We start from the raw sequence: 22,703 nt of genomic DNA, 5'->3' as shown, positions 1-22,703 counted from the left end.
CCCCGCCCCCGCTTCGGCCCCGCCCAGATCCGCCTCCATCGCAGCCAGAAGCAAGAAGCTGTCTTCCCGCCCCCGCGTGCCTACAATCAGCCCCAGTCTCCCTGGGAAACATGACGAGCTCACCTGAGCTGGGTTCTGAGCTCCAGCGTTTGGGGCTAAAAGTTGCGGACTGGTAGCTGAGGCGGCACGAGAGTATAGGCGCGCGGGGTCGTTGCCGGGGGCACAGAGTGAGAACAAGCAAGGGAGCCCTGCTGAATTGCAGCTTAGGAAGCCCTGAATCCTGGAGGTGTGTTGAAACCGAGAACGCGCGGCGGAGTAGACTTTGTGAGATGCGTGGGCAGTAGCGCAGAGTTCTAACGCAGAGTCCTGCCGTCTCAGCCATTCAGGTGGTCTTAATCAGATGGGCTCTTCCCAGTGCTGAAAATGCATTATAATATAAACAGATAGATGTGCTTGTTTGTGCCTAGAGTCTTTCCGTAGGAAAGACTGGCAGCTCTGAAGAGGGAAACTGGGTGGCTAGGAAACCGGAGGGAGGGAGAGTTTTCATATAATTATTTTTGGTCTTTGTATGCTTTGTATCTTGAAACCTATCTATGAAAAATAAGCTCAATTTACACTACAAAAAAAAGTATTGGTTTCCAACAGTACATAGAATAAAACTCAAAATCCCTACCATGGCTTACAAGACGCTGCACTACTGCCCTACTTCTTCAGCCTAGTCTTTCCTCCATCACTTTCTCCATTATTTTTTTGACCACACTCAAAGTTTGACAGCCTCAGAACCTTCCCTTTCGTTCCTTCTTGACCTGACTTGTCACTGCATCAGAAAGGCCTTCCCTGTCCCCTCCTTAATTATACCATTGCCCCGTTTATTTTCCCAGCCACTTGTTCTGTTCTATTTCTGCACTTACCAAGTTTTGTATATATGTATATTTATGTGTTTATGTTTATTGTCTGTTTTTTGTTTACACGGTAATTTGCATGAGAGCAGGGGTCATTTTTTTTTTCTTCTCCTTATTTCCGGCACATGGTGGGCACTTAATATTTATTTAATGAGTGAGAGAATGAATGACAGAAATAAAGTGAAAACAGTGACCATTCCTTCCAAAGTGCTTGGTTGCCAAATAGTGGAAAGATGGCTGTGTCTTGGCCAGGCTCCTGCTGTGTGACAATAATGAGGCAAACTTGAGAAGAGAAATAATTTTAGACCCTAAGAGCTGTATAATTGATTCTGTTAGCAAGACAAATGGGCCCTTCTCCAAGTTCTCTTTCAGCATTCATGCATTCAGCAGGGATGCAGTGAGCATCCACCGTGTGCAAGTTATGCTGCCTGTTTTCGCCCTAGATTGAATGCAATGGCCAAAAATATTAAGATGTGATCTCTGGGTGGTGAGATGAAAGATAGTATGTTTCATGCTGCTTTATATTTTTCTGTACTTAACGAAATATACTGTACAATGAAGATATATTACTTTGATCTGAGACATTTTCATAAAGAAAAAAGAAACGGCATCCAAAAATGTATAAGAAACCTTTTTTTTTTTTTTGGACGGAGTTTTGCTCTTGTTGTTCAGGCTGGAGTGCAATGACGTGATCTCGGCTCACTGCAACCTCCGCCTCCAGAGTTCAAGCAATTCTCCTGCCTCAGCCTCCCGAGTAGCTGGGATTATAGGCATGTACCACCACGCCCGGCTAATTTTGTATCTTTAGTAGAGACAGGGTTTCTCCATGTTTGTCAGGCTGGTCTTGAACTCCCAATCTCAGGTGATCCACCCACCTTGGCCTCCCAAAGTGCTGGGAATTGCAGGTGTGAGCCACCGCTCCTGGCCTAAGAAAATTTTTAAGAAAGAAATTTTCCAAATTGGGTGGAAGACATATGGCTGATTACATACTCACGTGTAGATACATAGACTTTTTTTTTAATATAAGGTGTTTTCTATACCAACATGTATTGCTGTTATATTGGAAAAATATAATAAATTAATTTCAAAAGTGGTTACCTAATGACAAATAGAGTATTCACCTAATTCAAAATGCAACCTGTGTCCTATATTAAGAAGCTGTAAAAGGTAATGTGAGAAGGTGGCTTTTCTTGAAATTATGTTGCTTCTACAAACAAGTGTAACCGATATTTGTGACGACTTCATAGGATCTTACCTCATTTCCAACAAACAACAAAATACCTACCAAAACAACAACAAAACACCAAGCTCTGGTCCTTCACTGAGGTAAGTTTACAAACTCAGACCTAATGCCTATTCAATTTATTGTTACCTATTCAAATCTAAGATATCTTCAATTATATGTTCTGCTCAAAAGAAAGGAAAAGAGCTGCTAATAAAACTATGACAATATGTTATGTCATATCGAATTTTTACTTTATAGTTAGTGCTTTTAGACCTTATACATAGATTTGTTTAGTACTGTGTATATGTGGGAAAGGAAAATATAAGCAAAATGAATTTACTGAAGTCTCGAACATTGAGCCTGATTCTTCTGAATACCTTTTCATGAAAAGCATTCATATGTGTGTTTTTCCACACAATATCGTTGATAGTGCACCATTTCTTAAAAGGATGTTCCAGTCTTGTTTCTGGGATTTGCTTCCTAGACAATGACACTCATTCTGCAAATGTGATGCTGGCACTATCCCATTTGACTAAATACATAGTTTTCTTGTTCAACTGAATTGTATGTCACTACAAACTATGCAGCTTCTCTATTAATGGCCGGGAGAAAGTTTCTCACAAATCGTAGTTTCATGCCTTAACCATAGTCCTGCATGATACATGAATTGGTTATATTAACCTCTCTTTGCTTTAGAATTTCTTTCACCTAATCTGTTGTGTCTGGTAATTTCTCCTGCCTTCAACTGTGTTTCTTGGCATATGGCTTTGACACAATAGGACTAAATTTCATAGAATTTAGTAGAAATGATAACAATTCATTTGTGCCCGTGTTAAAAAATAGGCAATGCCAACTACATCATCACTGTCACCTGGCCATTGGATGTTTATTTGATAGTAAGACACATCCCAGTTTCAGAGAAGTTAAAATGTGGTACCAAATTATTCTTAAGATTGAAGAAATACAGTATGTCGAACTATTTGTAATGATATTTTCTGCTGTTATATTCCAATGGTATATTGAACTATTAGAATATTCAACGGTATAATGCAAGGTATATATGGCTACATTTACTAAACAAATTCACATTGGTCACAAATTCTGTGTCCCAAGCACAATAATTAGGCTAATTTTTAAACTCAAATTGTTAGCTAGTCTTATTACGATATATGTCCAATTTTCCAATATATCCCATCCCATGTACCTTTTGTTTATTTATACATTCAACAACTATTTATTGGGTGCATTCAAGTGCCAAGCATTAGGACAGACATTCCTGAACCTTACAGTTTGGCTCATGAAACATGACTGAAACATTAAAATAGTAATATAAGACACCCAAACTGTGTAGGATGCATAGTAAGCTCTCTGTTCTATGGAAACCTTTGTGAAGGAGTCTGGATAAAACTGACCCGGAAAGGTAGGTAAAGTATTGCAAGGTGGAGAAGCGGACAATGATGTCACAGAAAGATTTCCCAGGGTAAGCAAAAACATGGAGGGATGGCTGGAGAACTGATATTCATTAAGTGCCAACTATATGTTAAGCTTTGTTGTTTGTTACACATAACTTAATCTCACATTAGTTCTCAGCCCACTTAAATATGAAGCTGAAGCCCAAAAAGCGCTTCTCATACTGTTGATAATTGGTTGAGTCAGAATCCTAAACTTTTTCTTTACAATACTCCAGAGCCCATGCATCAAAACATGCAAGAAACTAAGCTCACCAAAATACAGTTTGCTTTTAGAAGTTGTGGGATATTAATTTGGCTGAATATGGTGAGAATAGAATATGGTATGCAACAGAGACTGAGGGATTGAGATTTTACCTGAATGACAACTAACTACTCTGATATGATTTGGCAGTTTGGCTCTGTGTCCCCATCGAAATCTCATCTCAAATTGTAATCCCCATGTGTTCATGGAGGGAGGTGATTGGATCATGGGGGCAGTTTCCTCCATGCTGTTCTCATGATAGTGAGTGAGTTCTCGCGAGATCTGATGGTTTTATAAGTGTCTAGCATTTCCCCTGCTTGCACTTCTCTCTCTTCCCACCATGTGAAGAAGGTTCTTGCTTCCTCTTCACCTTCTGCCATGAGCGTAAGTTTCCCGATGCTTCCCCAGCCATATGGAACTGTGAGTCAATTGAGCCTCTTTCCTTTACAAATTACCTAGTCTCAGGTAGTATCTTTATAGCAGTGTGAAAATGGACTAAGACATACTCCTTGAAGAGATTTAAACTTTGCCATCTTCTAAAAAATGAATATGATGACACCAGTGTCAGAAATAAAAAACAAAACATTGACAGATTTGACAATTTAAACATTTTAACCTTTGTGCATTAAGAAAAGCCACATAAACCCATAAATTTTGAGGGAAATCTTCTCTTAGAAGGAAATTAGAGAAAAATATTTAAATATATATAAAATATAAATATAAATAGGTTTGTGTATGATATAGCCATTTAACATTGTCATATATATTTAAATATTTATATATTGTATATTAAAAATATATATTATATATTTTTATTAAATGGTTATATCATACAATTGATAAGAATAAGATAACAAAAGTTGTAAAATGAACAGAGTAACAATAAGCATTTTGGAGAAGCCATGAGTGTCCACTCTATATCAAAATATACTCAATCTCAATAATAACAACAAAATTTAAGAATTAATGAGATAATTTTTCACTTACTAGATTAGCAAAGATTGTCTTTTTTTTTTTTAGATGGAGGCTCACTGTGTTCCCCAGGCTGGAGTGCAGTGGCGCAATCCTGGCTCACTGCAACCTCCACCTCCTGGGTACAAGCAATTCTCTGCCTAAGCCTCCCAAGTAGCTGGGATTACAGGTGCCCACCACCATACTTGGCTAATTTTCATATTTTTAGTAGAGACGGGGTTTCACCATCTTGGCCAGGCTGGTCTTGAACTCCTGACCTCATGATCTACCCACCTTGGCCTCCCGAAGTGCTGGGATTACAGGCGTGAGCCACGGTGCCTGGCCAAGATTGTCTTTTAAAAAGGCAATAATACCCACTGTTGGTAAAAGCACAGGCAAAAGAGAATTCTGAATCATTCATGGTAAGAATGTAAATTGGTACATCTTTCTGGAGAGCAATTAGATGATACTTAACCAAAATGTTGATTAACTTAACCAAACCTTTTGTTATGGTGGCCAAAAGTTAGCAACAGGCTAAGTGTCAGCAAGGGACTGGCTAATAAACCATGATGTGCAATGCAACCACCAAAAATAATTATACAAAATTATAATTATACAAAAATTCAAAATATGTAATTAAATTTTTTTAGAAAACTGTTTTAATACACACTATGCAAAATATCCTACTTTGAGTTTTACAAAGTGCAAATAGCTATATGTAAAACTATTTGTAAATATATAAAACGTATTTGTGTATATATGTAATGCCTAGATTTTGAATATTCACCAAAATGTTGTCATGTCTACTCTGCACAGCTGGATTAATGGTGATATTTAGGTATGTTTTGCTGTGAAACAAACCACCCCAACACTTAGTGACATAAAATAGCAACTTCTATTATTTGTTATTTTTTCACCATTTTGTGGGCTGGCTTGGCAGTTCTTCAGTAGGTCTCACCTAGGTTTTCTAGTGTGGCAGCAGGCAGCCAGCTGTGGGGTTGTCTGGGTCAGGAGGACAAAGCCCCTTCACATGCCTCACAGCTGGTTGATGCTGGCTGTTATTTGAGGCTCCTGTTCTCCCTTTCTCACATCTTCAGTGTTCTGAACAGGGTAATATCCCCATGATTCCTGAGACAATGGGGTGGTAAGTCAAAATGACAAAGAAAAGTCTGGAGAGGATACTTGAAAAGGAGGTTTTGAAAATTGACTACATCTCTTTGGGAAAAGAGTTCTGAAAAGGAGACTTTCTACAACACTTATTAATGATTTATATATTATCTTACGTGTTAACATTTTGTGAGCACTTAACAGTATACAGACCCTCTTTGAAGTGCTTCAACTGTATTATATAATTTAATCCTCACAACCACCTTATGAGGTAGGAACTACTACTATAATCCATTTATAACAAGAAAATTAAGTGTAGCACAGACAGGTTAAGAAGCCATGCATCCTGGCTCATAATTATTACACTATATTGTTATATTGTTTGTGATTCCATTATGTATTTATATTTTTCACAAATAATATACAAACACCCCAACGTCAGACTGGTTCTTTATCTCCAGTATTGCTTCAGTAATGGACAGGTTGATCAGTTGGTGAAAATGCCCAGTTATAAGGAAAAAGAGGTGGAGGAAGAGATGTCATCCGAGTAGGAAGAAAGCCACAAAAGCCTGAGAAAGGAAGTTTCCATAAGGAAAGCCAGATCAGCAGCTCCTGGTTGGTACTTGGCCCTAGGCTACCTATAGGTACAGTGGTGAAGAAAATAGGCACGTAATCCTTACCATGGTGTATCAGGAAAGACTAACCTTAGAGAGCATTGAATGCTAAAGATGCTGCTCACTTAGTGCCCTTGCAACTGGCACCTTCAGTCTTGGTGGGCACTGAACCCAACTGGCAGGGCTTATGGAGAAGGCAAGTAGAAAACAGTCTAGGAACTTAACTGCAACTGTGGGAATTGTGACAGTAAAACGAAGGAGAAAAATAGGGCAGTAGATGGAGGATAAGGGAGAAATAAACAGTTTTAGTTTCAAGACTAAGGACACTTGGCTAGAGACATCAGGGAGCTGGGTTTGAGTTTGTGTTTACCACTTTTGAGCTGTGGGAATGAAGACAAGTCATTTAATCTCTAAGACCACAGCTTCTTGAGCTGCAACATGAAGTTGTTCCTCCTCTCCAGCACAGTTTGGGAAGTACTGGTACAGATTAGAATAATTTGGATGTGGCCGGTCTAATGGTTGGAGGAAAGTAGGACATGGAAATGGGGATGGGGACAGAGAGTAGGGGAGACCTGGCCAGATAAGTGCACAAAAAACTGAATTCTAATTTATTTCCCCCCTCTTGAACAGCAAATAATTAGAATAAAATTTTGTTATTTTTAACTCCATGATAAAGAATAAAGATCATAATGAGAAAAGGGTTAGGACTTGTTGAAAATGACTCCGAGGACCCTCCATGGCCAGATGGAAGGGAAATGGCAAGAAGACTTCACCAAGTGGAGAAGGGCTTCTTTCTTGCTCCCAGCCCTTGCCTGCAGCATCCAATCTGTTCACCCACAACAGCAGTGAGAATGATTCAAAGGTGATGCATTGAACGTCCAGTGACAAACCATGTTTTGAAGGGGAAGGTCCCTGTTTAACTAGAGTAATTAAGATCCCAGGTAAACCATGAGGTCAGAGTGGAGAGTGGCTCCCACAACTGGCAGCCACCAAGAGCTGTTCGCTTTTGTTCTTTGAATTGTAGGAATGAGATAAGCAATTGAGCAGCCACTTTGTTCAACGTGTTCTAGTATGAGCTCACTGTATGGCTTGTACAGATGCTTTACCTCTCTAAACAGTGATTTCCTTGTTGCTTTGTTTTTTGTTTTGTGTTTGCTGTAAAATATTTAATACATGCATGTAGTAAAAATTGGGACTGCACAAAAGTAAAAAAAATCTCTGTCACTCTTGTCTCTAGTTTCCAAGTTGGCCCGCTAGAGGCATCCACTGTTAACAGTTTGTTGTATTTTATAAATTTTCAGATGTATGGTAAACATTAGTAAGCATATATATCCCTACACATGCTACATACTGGCACCCTATAACACTCCGCTGTTCCTTACAAATTACCTTGAATACAATTCATTTAATGCTAGTACTTGTAGAACTACCATATATTTTAAATAGCTGTAGAGCATTAGGTGGATCAAATAAAATTGCCATTTTTGTAAGTGAAAAGCAATCAAATATCAGGAATTTCATATGGTTTCACCTAATATTACATAATTCATTAGCAAATTTCCTTTTAACAGACGTTTAAATTATTTCTTTGCAAAATCTGAGCACCAATGAAAAAACTGTAAAATTCCTTCCAGCTCTTCATTTCTGTAATTCTTTGCTTTGTTCCCATCCCTGAATGCCTGGAAGATGTAAGATAGTAAAAGAGAATGCTTTATTGAGCAAAGATGCAGATGTTACTTAATTTCGTTATGTTTAATTTAGAGTCTGCTCTTAATGCTATCTTAATGGTGAAATCATCATGCATCAACATGCTCTAAGCAGGGTTCTAGTACTTTCTGGGGAAATTGGGTTGAGGTGCTATTATCACTATTACTATTCTTTTGATGATTATTTCTCTTCTTTTGTGTCCTTTCCTGGATCCTGCTCTTTCTGTGGATTAACAAGACAGCATGTAGAATCACAGCTCTTGTTTCATGAAGTTTGTTAAGTAATTGAACAAAGGTGTGTTACACTGTTCCTTTTGTACAACTAGTTTAATGTTTGCAAAAGAACTCAAGATTTAAAAAACAATCTGTTGTGTCCACTTCAGTTTCCAGGTAAATTTATATCAGGAATCACATGAGGATACTTAAGACTGGCCAGTACTTTCAAGTTTTCTCCTGCCCAGATCTGTTTGGAAGAAATCTAGTCTTATCTACCTCAAAAGTCCAGCAGAGAATAATAGCTGAAATAAATGAAGCCTGTGATTACTCGGTTCTGTGTTTACCTAGACATTCTGGCATTTGGCTCAAAAGACAAAGCTTTTCAGATGTGCTATTTGAACCTGATTTTGCTATAGATTTTAAATTGGGAGAAAAAATGGTAACAAAGTGAAGCTCTCTAAATCATACACATTTGGGCTGACTACCAAGCTCGTCTCACCCAGCAGTACTAATAGAATGTGAAAAATGCTTTGCAGAGTTGAGGTCTGCCACCTAGCAACCGCTTTGAAATGCCTCCTGCACTGACCCAAGGCTACTCAAAATGCCCAGTTTTGAAATTGGTGAGACATTTTGCTGTGTATGGGCCACAGTCATTGAAAGGAGGATTAGAACTTTGTTTTTCTGGCCAAAGACATGCAGATTAGAAGGATTGTTTAATTTAACTGCCCAACTGGTTTGGAAATAGAACTGGCAGATTAAATATAGATGAAAGATGATTGCATCGGATATATGCTAAAAAAAATTGCTCGTTGTTTATCTGAAATTGAAATTGAACTAAGCATCCCGTATTTTTATTTGTTAAAACTGGCAATCCTATTTTGGAGAGACTTTTTTAGTACAGAGGTGAGGGATATTTGTAAAATATGCACTGTAAATATTAACTTGATCCCCCAAGGCTGATAACATTATAGACCTAGACACCTTTCTCAGAGCACTGGCTGTTGGGCCTGTGAAGAAGCCTGAAGCATAGGAGACCAAAGGTGTGGGTAGGGCAGGAACTAACAGAAGACAAGAAATTGCTTCAAGTTTGCACTCAGGAAAGCCATGCTGAATGTAGGACGGCAAACGAAGGGGTTGAGCACAGAAGGGCAGTGACATCCCACAGGCAGAATGGTGGTGGTGAGGAGAGGGAAATGCCCAGAAATGAGAAGGAAATGGACGTGGCACGACATCAGCAGTCATTTTATGTTTGTGGGGAGAAGGGGTGAAGTGAAGCCAGCTACATCAATGTTCACTGTGAAGCCTGGGCTGAGGTGGGAGGGGTGTAGCCTGGGATCCACTGGAGGGCATTGCCACCTTCATGCGGCATCCCAGCAATTCTCAGGCTGCTTGCACCAGCAAGGGAGCCAGCCTGGGAGTGTAGAGGCTTTTTCAGAGACCACCTTTCAGCTTCACCTGGCTCAGTTCTGAGCTTGTCATTTTGTTATCACAGTCTCCTATCCCCCAAATCTGTAGCCTCCGCTCACAAAATTAACCTAGCAGTACAGAACAGTTAAAACATAGAACCACATACATAATCCCTATGTGTTTGTGCATAATTCAACACCTTCTGAAGAACACACAAGAAGCTGCTAACTGTGGCTGTGGCGGTAGAGGGTGAGTGGGTTGGAGGAGGTAGATCCTGGATGAAAGCAAGATATATTTATTCCATATATCGTACATGCTCATCTATTTATTTTTCCTTGTGTATGTATTACTGACTCAAAATGAAATTTAAATATAATTACTATAGACAAAGCCAGCCCAGAATCTGACTCACATTTAAACTACTTGCATCATTGATTTAAGATGGCTCATTACACTAAGGTGTTTTAAAATAAATATTTTATGTGGTTTTGTATTATTTATATGTTTGAGAGGCCTAGGGTCTGGCATTTTAGTGTGCTTTCTGGAAAATTTGCTGCCGAAATAAGGGAAAAATCAATAGCCACCCTGGACAAAAAGCTTTTGCTTATCTTTTCAAGTATTTACTCTGAGTTCTGTGCCATGTTGGTTTTATATATAGATATTTAAAAGTGCAAAATGAAAGTTTGATAGAAACCAAAGTCTTCTATAGCTTTTTTCTAAATAAAAGCTATATAGAGTCCTCCTTTGTAAATTCTATTAGGCCAGGAGTCTTTGTCTCTTTTGTTCAGTAATGGATCTCTAGGACCTAAAGCCTTTCTTGGAATATATTAGGTGCCAAGGAATACATAATCATTATAAAAATCCAAGCACTACAGAAAAATATGCCATGGAATATGTAATCTCTTCTAATCCCTTTCCTCCAAATAATCATTACCCTAGTCTCTTAAAATGAAAGAACAAATCATTTTCTGAGGTGTAAAATTTCATTATAAATATATTTTTTAAAAATAATTATCAGCAGTTCGAGACCAGCCAAGCCAATATGGTGAAACCTCATCTGTCCTAAAAAATACAAAAATCAGCCGGACATAGTGGTGTGTGCCTGTAGTCCCAGCTACTCAGGAGGCTGAGGCAGGAAAATCGCTTGAACCTGGGAGGTGGAGGTTGCAGTGAGCCAAGGTCGTGCCACTGCATTCCAGCCTGGGCAACAGCATGAGACTCTGTCTCAAAAAATAATAATAATAATAATAATAATAATTAAATGGCACCATAAAGAATAAAAAGACAAGCAACAGAATGGGAGAAAATGTTTGCGAAAGACTAGTATTTAAAATACATGAAGAACTCATTACAATCAATTAGAAAAACGGACAAAACACTTGAGTGCACACTTCAGGTAAGAGTAAATACTAATGGTCCAAAAGCATATGAAAAGCGCTTCATCTCATTAGTCATGAGAGAAATGAAAAAAATGAAAAAAGAAAAAAACACAATCAGCAGGTTAACAAAAATGTAAAGTCTCTGGCCGGGCGCAGTGGCTCACGCCTGTAATCCCAGCACTTTGGGAGGCTGAGGCAGGTGGATCACGAGGCAAAGATCAAGACTATCTTGGCTAACACAGTGAAACCCCGTCTCTACTAAAAATACACACACACACACACACACACACACAAATATATATATATATATAAAGTCTCACAATACTAATTGTTGGTGAGGATCCTGAGCAACAGGAACTCTTGTATACTGCCTGTAGGAGAGTAACTTGGTAATCTACTTTACATAACTCTTTGGCATTATCTTCTAAACCTGACTATACAACAATTTCATGTATATGAAATAAAAATTCATTAACATAAAAGCAATATTTATTACATGCCAAAATTGGAAACTACTCAATTATCTACCATCAGAAGAAGGGATTTAAAAGCATAGTATAGCTCCACTGTGGAATTCTACGAAGCAATTAAAATGAACAAACAGCACCTTCAGGCAAAAACATGGAAAAACTCATTAAGATATAGTTGTCATAAGGTTCTGTAATGGCTTCCCTAGGGGATCAGCAAGTCATTTCAGTGGACAGACTCTTTGAGCAATTCAGAAATATCCCAGTGCTGAGATAGTTTCTATCTGGAAAGCCAGCTCCATCTGGGGACAAGGTTTTATAGGGTTCTAAGGGAAGAGGTACATGTAGAGGTCACTAAAGGGGTCTGTAGATGCAAGGTGGACTGTAGGGCCAGGGAAACATTCAGACACTGGCATAAAGTCCCTGGCATAAGGAGCAGAGAGCAAGTCTGTAGCTGGGGCTACCAGAATCTCTCCTGAGGTCTTTATGCTGGGATTCTTAGGCCTAGCTGTGGATCAAGAGTAAATTCTGCTGCAGTGGGGATTCTCAAGCATCAGGGAAGAAAGGGGCTGCAGAAACATGTGAGTCCTCCAACTACAGAATCCATGGAGGCAGAGGCTCTGGGTGACGTGCTTGACTTCTTGTCTCTGGCCTGGGGTCATTGTCACTGATGTTGGTCTTGCTGCTTCTGCTGCTGAGTGCCTTTGGCTCAGTTATTCTTGAACCACACCAGAACTTGTGCTCAACTCAGGGTGAGTGTTTTAGCCCGTGCCTCCATTTCTTTGTGGGTTGGCCATCTCATCTTTTCATGGTTTTTCTTTAACTCCTATCACTGTCCCCTATTATAGATATGTTCCTGACCCTTCCTTCTTGAAGGGACAGCTGTGTAACCATTCAACCATCTGGCCATCAGTTTCCACATCTGTGAAATCAACTTCTGCCTCATGGAGCCATGAGTTCCCAAGGTACTTGCAATCCTTTACTACTGCTGTTTCTACCTGTTGTCACTTTGTTCTGAAGAACCACTGTGAGTTGGTTCTGCAAATGTGAAGAAATGTGAGTTTTAGGGGGTTTGTATGAGCTCTATATATGGATAAAGACAGAACTTGTAGTTATGAAAATATAATGAAATCTGAGCTCTACCATTTTCTAGATGAATCTTTGAATAAGTCCCCAAGTCTCTCTGACTGTAATTTCTTTATCTTGAAAGTGGAGCTAATACTCCTAGCCCAGACAACCACCCAGACTGGGTGTGGGTGTGAAATTTTAAAATGCTTATGAAAAACACCTTATAAAATCTATACAAAACAAAGGCAGACATTTATTATTTATTCACAAGGGCTGAATTCTCACAGTCAAATGAACGTATGAATTGCCTGAGAAGCATTTTCTTTTTTTTTTTTTTTTTTTGAGATGGAGTCTTGCTCCGTCGCCCAGGCTGGAGTGCAGTGGCGCCATCTCAGCTCACTGCAATCTCCGTCTCCCGGGTTCATGCCATTCTCCCGCCTCAGCCTCCCGAGTAGCTGGGACTACAGGCGCCCGCCACCATGCCTGGCTAATTTTTTTGTATTTTTAGTAGAGACAGGGTTTCACTATGTTAGCCAGGATGGTCTCGATCTCCTGACCTCGTGATCTGCCCACCTCGGCCTCCTAAAGTGCTGGGATTACAGGCGTGAGCCACAGCGCCCGACCGAGAAGCATTTTCAAAGCACTCAAGTTCGACTCCTGCTTAGACCACACTGGTCTTGTGGTCTTGAGATGATTTTTATTCTGTGGGCTGCAGCAGAGCCCATGAATCTGCATTTTATAAAGCAGCCAGGTGATGTTGAAGTAGATGACTTTTAGATCTCACTTTTAGAAAATTTTGGTTTCGCTTTGGGTAATATTAACTTTTCACATGCAGATGTTATTTGTTTAAAGAAACCTTTAGTATTTCCCTATGAATAGAGGGGATATTAACATTGAGCATCAAATTAGGGATGCTAAAGGAGCTCTCTAGAACGCTTTCTTGAGGATATAAGTAGAATTCTGATAAGCAAAAGGAAATTTTCCAAGCCAAAGCTTTGATGTGTGTATGTGTATATATACTACTTTCATACATTTTTTCATGCATCAATTGTTCATACCCCTTGTTCATACCCTTTGTGCATTTTTATGCTGGGCAGTTGATCCTTTCCTTATTCAATGTGAACACCTTGAGTATCTAGGAAAATAGGCTTTTGCTGGCTATATGTCTTGCAAATGTTTTTCTAGCTTGTTTTTTGACTATGTTAATGCGCTCATTGCTATACAGATTTACAGCAAATATTTCAGTAAGTATTTTCTTGAACCACACCAGAAATAGTGCTTAACTCAGAGTGAGTGTTTTAGCCCGTCCCTCCCTTTCTTTGTGGATTGGCCATATCATCTTCTCATAGTTTTTCTTTAACTCTTATTACTGTCCCCTATTAAAGATATTATAGAGAGGCCTATTTCACTCTGTGATTATTTTTTAAAAAGTAACCAAACTAGGAGAATCGCTTGAACCCGGGAGGCAGAGGTTGCAGTGAGCCAAGATTACGCCACCGCACTCCAGCCTGGTGACAGAGCGAGACTCCGTCTCAAAAAAAAAAAAAAGTAACCAAACTTTCTTTGGGGGCAGTTTTGCCCAGAGGGCATGTCTTACAGTAGATATTTTGTCACTAGTAATAGGCACCTCAACAATAGTGTTTCTTTCCCTCCTTTTCTCTTAGTGTATACATCACTGAACCAGTTGCTTTATTCATGTTTACTCTTAATCTTAGTGCCTCATCAGATATTACTGTCTATACTTTACTATGAGACCTACAGAAGTGTTACAATGAGGATACTCTTTTCTTCATTCCCTACCCTCTGAAACAGTTTAAAGAGCCTAAGACTGACTCACTTGTTTTTTGAAAACTGGAAAACTTCGCAGTGAAACTGCCTGAACCAGGCTTTTTTTTTGTGGGATGGCTCTTTAATATTTCTCTCAGGGTTATTTACGTATTTGGATTTTATAGCTTTTCTTGAATCAGTTTTTGTTTTTATATTTTCTTAGATGTATTGAATTCTTAACAGCCTTAATCACCTCTGTTTCTAAGATTTGTTATATTTTCTGTCTTTTAATATTCTGCATTTGTGCACTCTTGTTACTATTATTATTATTATTATTTTGAGATGGAGTATCACTCTATCACCCAGGCTGGAGTGCAGTGGTGCAATCTCGGCTCACTGCAACCTCCACCTCCTGGGTTCAAGCAATTCTTCTGCCTCAGCCACCTGAGCAGCTGGGATTACAGGCGTATTTTTAGTAAAGGAGGGGTTTCGCCATGTTGGCCAGGGTGGTCTTGAACATCTAACTTCAAGTGATCCGACCGCTTCAGCCTCCCAAAGTGCTGAGATTACAGGCCTGAGCCACCGCGCCTGGCCACTTCTATTTATTTGATTAATATTTCCATACAAGCTTGCTTATTTAAATTTGGCAATTTTTTTAAGGTTTCTTATATGTATTTATGAATTCTACTGACTCCTTTTTCTAAGTCATTTTTTTTAATCGCTAGTAATGTCTTCTGTTTTTCTTTCTTTTGTTTTATTCTTTTTCTAATTTCTTGAATTGAATAGTTTGTATCAGTCTGGATCCAATTAGAAGAGGGAGATAAGCCACATAATTTGAACAGGGAAGGTTTAGTATAAAGGATTATTAACCACAGTAAGACACTAAAGTAATTAGGGATTGGCTGGTAAGAAGTAAAGAGAACATTAAACACAGGAATAGCACATAGAAGGAACAGCCACTACTCTCTGAGTTGAGATGGAGCACTCAAGCAAGAAGCTCCCACTCTCTGCCCCACCCCATCCCTGGGACTGGAATCTGACCTTGTTGGAGAGAATGCCCTCTTGGCTCACTGGATGGTAAAGAAGTCTCTGTGATGCTACATCAGTGGAACTTGCTGGAAATCTGCTCTCTGAAACTTGCCAAAAATCTGCCCTTTAGTATGCTTGGAAAAATTGTTCACAGGAAGGTGTCTCACTCTGCTACAAAAGCACCCAAAGGAGATGTTGCGGGGTGGAGTGGGAGAATTTCTGGCCCCCGAGTGCTGCTGTCCACTGCAGTGTAAGAGCTTGGCATTGGAGAAGCTGCAAACACTGCAACTGGCAGGCTGCTAACCTCTAGGTGCTGTGGCTGCCATGCATTGCAAAAGTTGAGCCCTCAAGAAGGTATGAGTGCTTCAGGAGCCTGGTGCTAGAGAAAGCCACCCACTCACACTCTTAGGAACCTGCCTCGTAAGCACACCAGAACCAGGAAGCAAGATCCTTTTTCTATTGCAATGTCTCTCCAACACTCTTTACTGATAAAGCTTCAGTGCCGGCCAGCAAGCAAAAAATATTTGAAAGACCGACCCAGATTCATTTTACAGAGCAATCATGAAGGGTAAATTTGGAGCTGAGAGGCAATGAATAGATAATTGACACATATTTTTATTAATTCTTTTTTTTTTTTTTTTTTTGAGACAGAGTTTCACTCTTGTTGCCTAGGTTGGAGTGCAATGGCACGATCTCAGCTCACTGCAACCTCTGCCTCCTGGATTCAAGCAAACCTGATGCCCCAGCCTCCTGAGTAGCTGGGATTACAGACATGCACCACCATCCCTGGATAATTTTGTATTTTTAGTAGAGACAGGGTTTCTCCATGTTGGTCAGGCTGGTCTCAAACTGCCAACCTCAGTTGATCCGCCTGCCTTGGCCTCTCAAAGTGCTGGAATTACAGGTGTGAGCCACTGTTCCCGGCCTTATTTTTATTAATTCTTATTGAATAATAAAAGTATTTAAAAGTATGTGTTTTATTCTGAGTAAGGTGTAAGTACTTCTCATAAATTTAAATGTTGTGTTGTCATACTTATAGGTCACTGGTGCTTTCTAATTAGTCTGCTGTTGATGCTTTGAATTTCTGTGACTTAATAGTGTACATTTTATTTCTAGTTAATAAGTGGACTTTTATTTATTATTTGTGTTTTGTTGCCATGCAAATATTTACTTTTATTATATTGTAGTCAAAGAACGTGCCTTTATTAGTTGTACTATTTGGGATATATTAAGAAACCCTTTTATAAAATGCATCATGAATTTTGAAAAGAATATGCATTGTCTATGTGTAAAAAGCTCAATATATATACATGCTAAGCTTTTAAATTATATAACGTATATTTGTTAGCTTGTTCTGTAGAAGACTGAGAGACATAGATTAATGTCTGATTTTTTTCAATCTATTCATATAATTTCTCACAAATTTTATTAGGTATATTTTAAAACTATGTTATTTAGCACATGAACACTCACTGATTTAGCTTGAAAAATTATATTAAATTCTTATCATTGTACATTTGCCTAGATGTCTGGCATATAGTAGACATTTAACAAACAGAAATTTAATTATGGCCTTAAATTTTTTAAAAATAATTTTGAATGCCACTTATTTATTAGCATCAATATCATATCACTTATATTGGTTGGAATATGCTTTAAAATATGTTAGCCAGAAAAAAGTATATGGAAGAGATGACAGAAGATTGACCAAAAAAAAAAAATGTTGATAATCACCAGTGTTGGATGGGGATATGTGAGGGTTAATAACAATATTCTCTTTTTTTGTTTATGCTTGAAATTTTTCACAATAAAAGATTAAAAATTATGTATATACCATCATTTATTAATTCTCCCCTTGTAGGATAAAAAAAGTTCATTCTTCTAATAGTTTCAGGTTATTATTATTTGTGATTATAAGAAATTATTTTAATTTTACATCTCTTTAAAAAACTACTTTCATAATTTTTACAATATTTGCAGATTATTTCAATAGCTAATTAGACATTAATTCTAAATAATGTTGTAGAGGATATCTAGAGTTCAGAGCTGGCTGAGTTGGTAGCGCCGGAGGAGATGTGCAGTGTTCAGTGACTGCTGCAGTGGTTTCCACCCTATGAGTCATGTGGCAAAGGACTATGGGAGGCTACTACTGGTCAATGGCTCATGAGAAATTGAGGCCCGAGTTCCAGTGGCCCACAATGAACTGAATCCTGCCAACAACCACCTGAATAAGCTTGGAAATAGATTCATACCTAATAGAACTTTAAGATGATTGCAGCTGCAGCTGACATCTTGATGGCAGCTGTACAGGAGATCCAAAGACAGAGGACCTGTCTTATATGGAGGCAGGCTGTGCCTCTACATATAAACTGTGAGACAATAAATGATGTTTTAAATCACCAGGAATTTGTTGTACAGCAATAGATAAATAATATAGTACCTAATATACTCCCAATAGATTATTTTTCTATTCACATTTACCTTAGTTAAATTAACTTAATTTCTGCAAACTAGAACCTTGACTGATATAGTCACTATAGTTTGCTTAGTAACATTTCAGTTCCATATTTTTTATATTACTGAGTCAACTGTAATATTCACTTGAGAATTTTCTCAGAAATGGTATGTGCGCGATAGAGTCTATAGCTCTCTTTTTCTTGAGTATTTTCAAATGCAAACTACATTAAGAAATGCACCACCAAGTAATGAAATAAAATGCATTTCTTATTGTGGGGTGGGATTGGAATCAGTTCCACCCAAGCCACATGGTTATTACACATTAGAGAAGGGGTTAGTGAGGACACAATTACAATACCACACAGTGATTTTAGAAGGCATCTGTGTTTGTCCCAAAATACCCACTTTAATGGATGATGAAGTCATTGAGCATTTCATAAAATTAACCTAGCTTATGAATGACCTTGACTTACCACCATTCCTTCTGAATGTTTGACCCCTTCTAGAACAATTATTAGAGCAGAGGTCACAATCTGGTAGACCACAGATGGGTTTTGTTAGGACCACACATTGTTGGTCCACATAATACTTTTAAAATTTTGAATAAGTTGCCAGTCTTTTAAAAATCAGGAGATTTTGCATTAAAAAGTATAGATTTCTGGCTTCCCTTGAATCAGACACTCTCTCTGGCAATGCTGAGCACACACTCCCTCATGGCAACAACAAACTGGAGCTGAGTAGCAGCTGCCTACTTCAGATAAGGCATGCATTTTCCAGGCTTCTACAGACCTCTTTGGACCATTTTGCGTGCATAGGTACCCTTTGGCCTTTGTAGACTTGATAGTCTGCAATCATTGTCTAAGGCCCTGCTTATGAACTTGCCCACCCACTGTGCACATGCACTCAATATGGTAACAATTGAGCTTACCCAGTACTGACCCTGGACACCATATGGCAAAAATGTTGTAATTGTGGCTAACAAATAACTGCCTGGTCAAGAGCTACTTTTCAGAAATTCCTCGGCAGATTCCATATGCACATAAAAATACAAAAAATTGAAAATTATTCTTTTGTCTTTATTAAGGACTAAAAGATTTAATAAGATGATATTTTTAATTGACAAATTTGAATCCTGGACTTGTTAAGTATGAGTAGAAAAAAATCAATAGTAAAATAAAGCAAATGTGATATGCTTCATTACACCTCCACGTGCAGTGTAATATCACCCTTGCTCACTTCAACAGACAGTAAACCAGGCCTAAGCCAATCAGAAAATAGCCTATCCTAGAAACACAGGTTACAGCACAATAACTTTACTGGGCTGTTAACTTAGATTTTAGAGGTATAAGAGATTCTAGAATTAAACTATTCAGTGTACTTATTTTTAGATGAGGAAATGAAGTCCTTAAGAGGTGATGTGAATTGGCCAAGGACATGTAGCTGTCTAGAGGTAGATTGAGACCATAGCTGAGTCTCCACACTCTGTCTCTTTTATTTAAATTCATTATGTTGCCTTTAAAAATGATTGTCTTTCTTAGAGTTATTTTGCATTCATCATTCTCTTACAACTACTATTATTTATATTATTTTACAGCTCAACTCCATTCCTGCCCTATTTACCATATAATATTTCCACACTGTATGCCTCCCTACTCCGAACTCAAGATATATATATTGTTAATTTTGCTCATTTTATAACTGTGTCAATCAGGACTCTTCTAATCACTAGAAGCAGAAAACCAATCGAACTGTCCTTGGCCAACAACTTTTTGGTTTTTTTTTCATTCAGAAGTCTGTTGGTGCTGACTTCAAGCACTGCTGAATGCAGGGCCAATGATGTCATCAGATTTGTTGATCTGCTCATCTCTGTCCTCTGGGTGTACTGGACTACTTCTGGAGCAGACAACTTTCTCTAGATATCTGGGGAAGATAGGTCCAAGCAGTACCATACGTCATAATCATAATTTAGTAGCCAAATGGAGAGAAGTTTCTTCACTCAAAATTTGTATATTGAGCTCAGAGAGAGACTCTGATTGGCCCTTCCTGTGTATCATGTCTGTCCCTTATACCAATTTCTCTGTCCAGAAGAATATGCTGCTATTATAGGTTCAGATTGGATCTTGTTTTTTTTACTCATTAAGGGAGAGAATGAGTTACTATGATGAAGGACACTCACTAGTATTACATGGAACTGGAGGGTGGGGGGTGTTCCAGAAAGGACTGGCAAAGGACAGGGATGCTGCTAAAAGAAGAGGTATGGAAAAGAGTATTGGGTGTTTACAAATAATACCTATCAGAGTCTGCTAAAGCAATCAAGCAGTCAGTATCGTTGCACTCAGTATGATTGTGTTTGGGAAATAGAATAAGATTCTGCTCAATTCCTATGCATTCAGGGGATAGACATTGTCGGATTCCAGAGAGTATATCCAATGATGGCAGCAATAGTTATTTATGTGAGGAAACTAGGAGTGTTCTAAGAGAGAGACAAAGCTGAGTGAGTCAAGGGTGGAGACGAGATGAGGGTGAGGGAGTTGAAGATCAGGCATGGGGATGCTTTAATGAGGTTTGCACAAAGCCAGCTTTGTTGTTTATTGGTCTTACCATGACAGCAGTAACTTGCCCTACAAATGGATTCTTAAGTTGTTTTAAAACTCTACACAAATAACACCCCATATTTATAGATGCCAGACTTAGAGCAATTGCTGGGGCAAAGTGCAAATTGGTTTAAACTTTCTAAAGTTTACAACATGTATGCCCTTGGACTTAGCTATTCCCCTCTCAGAGTTTATCCTATGAAAATATTTATACAGAAGATGTTACCATAAGCTGTTAGGTTTTTTTTTTTTTTTTTTTTAGACGGAGTCTAGCTCTGTCACCCAGGCTGGAGTGCAGTGGTGCGATCTCAGCTCACTGCAAGCTCCGCCTCCATGGTTCACGCCATTCTCCTGCCTCAGCCTCCCGAGTAGCTGGGACCACAGGTGCCCACCCCCACGCCTGGCTAATTTTTTGTATTTTTAGTAGAGACAGGGTTTCGCCATTTTAGCCAGGATTGTCTCGATCTCCTGACCTCATGATCCATCCGCCTTGGCCTCCCAAAGTGCTGGGATTACAGGCGTGAGCCACGGCTCCCAGCCACTGTTAGTTTTTATTGTAAGTAGTTAAAAGATGAAAACAACCTAAATGTCTCATGGTATAAGATCGGGCAAGCAAAGAAATAACTGCAAATACAAAGGAATACATTGCAGGCATTTAAAATGCTGTTGTAAAAGACTATATAAAGAAATAGAAATTTGTTAATATATTGTTACATGAAAAAACTTCTGAAATGGTTTAATATTAACTTTCGTTATGCTCAGTTATCTATCAGACAATTATATTATCTGATTTAATCCTTACAATTCTATATGGTAGGTATTATCACGTTCCCCATATGTCTTGTTTTCTCCAAACTTAGTTTCCTTATCCATAAGTGGCATATGGTTTTGAAAGTCAGCTGGCAGTCTATGCCTGGAGTCAGAGCTGGCTCTGTAACTTCCTATTTTTGTGACTTTGGACAAATGACTTTCTTCATCACAACCTACATTTAGAAAATACGTTCCTATTATGAATCATCACATATATGCACACATAGACACACAATAAAATGAAAACAAAAATTTGCAAACCAATACTTATTCTTGCCTTTTTTTTTTTTTTTTTTTTTTTTTTGAGACAGAGTTGTGTGGCTCCATTACCCAGACTGGAGTGCAGTGATATGATCTTGGCTTGCTGCAACCTTGGCCTCCCGGGCTCGTCATTCTCCCACCTCAGCCTCCCGAGTAGCTGGGACTAAAGACATGTGCCACCACACCTGGGAAATTTTTGCATTTTTGGTAGAGACTGGCTTTTGCCATGTTGCCCAAGTTGGCCTAGAACTCCTGAGCTCATGCAATCCACCTGCCTCAGCCTTCCAAATTGCTGAGATTGCAGGCGTGAGCCACCATGCCCGGCCTATTGGATGCAATCTGATATTTTCTTTTCATTCCATTTCATTATAATTTACTTAATTCTACTCCATCCTACTCCATTTTTTAAAAATAATAATTGCAGCCCACAAAACACAACCCACTAATGGTGTAGTGCCTGTTACTCAGCAGATGTTGGATAAATTTCAGCTATTATTCTTACTGTTATTAGTAGTAGTAGTAGCATTAAGATTGTATGAGGTGGTAGTTAAAGGCTGTGCCCTTCAAAAATAGTAGGGAATTGATGGATTGAACTTATTTTGGTTTTACCATAAGCTTCAGTGTGTAGAAGTAATCCATAAGCACAGTGTAGATTGACACAGTTAGTATAGATGTAACAGATCTGAGAAAGCAGGTGGGTTTGTTCTGTACTTTGTAATAAATTCAGTTGTCAATGATGATGGCAGTAAAGCTGGAACTTTGGTTTAGAGAGGCAGAGGCAGCCAATATTAAATGAAGTAAGTTAGAAGACTGCATTGACCAACACGCTTCAGAGGTATTAGGACTCTTTCAGTTGCAGGTGATAGAAGCCCAAAACCAGGCTTAATGGAAAAATAATTATTGGCTTATATGCTGACAAATCTGGAACATCTACTGGCTTCAGGTATTCGTGGATCCAGGCCCTTAAAAAAGTCCTCAGGAAGCTATTTTTGTAATTACCGTCTTTTGGTTATACTTTACTCCACTGGCT

General features: G+C 38.7%; 1 long non-coding RNA gene across 1 annotated transcript; it reads left to right on the top strand.

Annotated features, from left to right (window-relative positions):
• The first annotated feature begins 46 nt into the window (after window positions 1–46).
• On the top strand, window positions 47–17,368 carry LOC129032548 (uncharacterized). The gene is made up of 4 exons (XR_008501384.1): window positions 47–286; window positions 2,150–2,228; window positions 12,536–12,652; window positions 16,203–17,368. It is a non-coding gene; the product is annotated as an uncharacterized LOC129032548 (long non-coding RNA).
• Window positions 17,369–22,703: the final 5,335 nt, after the last annotated feature.

The sequence above is a fragment of the Pongo pygmaeus genome, chromosome 2 (genome assembly GCF_028885625.2).
Source record: "Pongo pygmaeus isolate AG05252 chromosome 2, NHGRI_mPonPyg2-v2.0_pri, whole genome shotgun sequence".
Lineage (NCBI taxonomy): Eukaryota > Metazoa > Chordata > Mammalia > Primates > Hominidae > Pongo > Pongo pygmaeus.
Note: the sequence above shows the minus strand (reverse complement) of the source record. Positions and strands in the feature narration are given on the sequence as shown.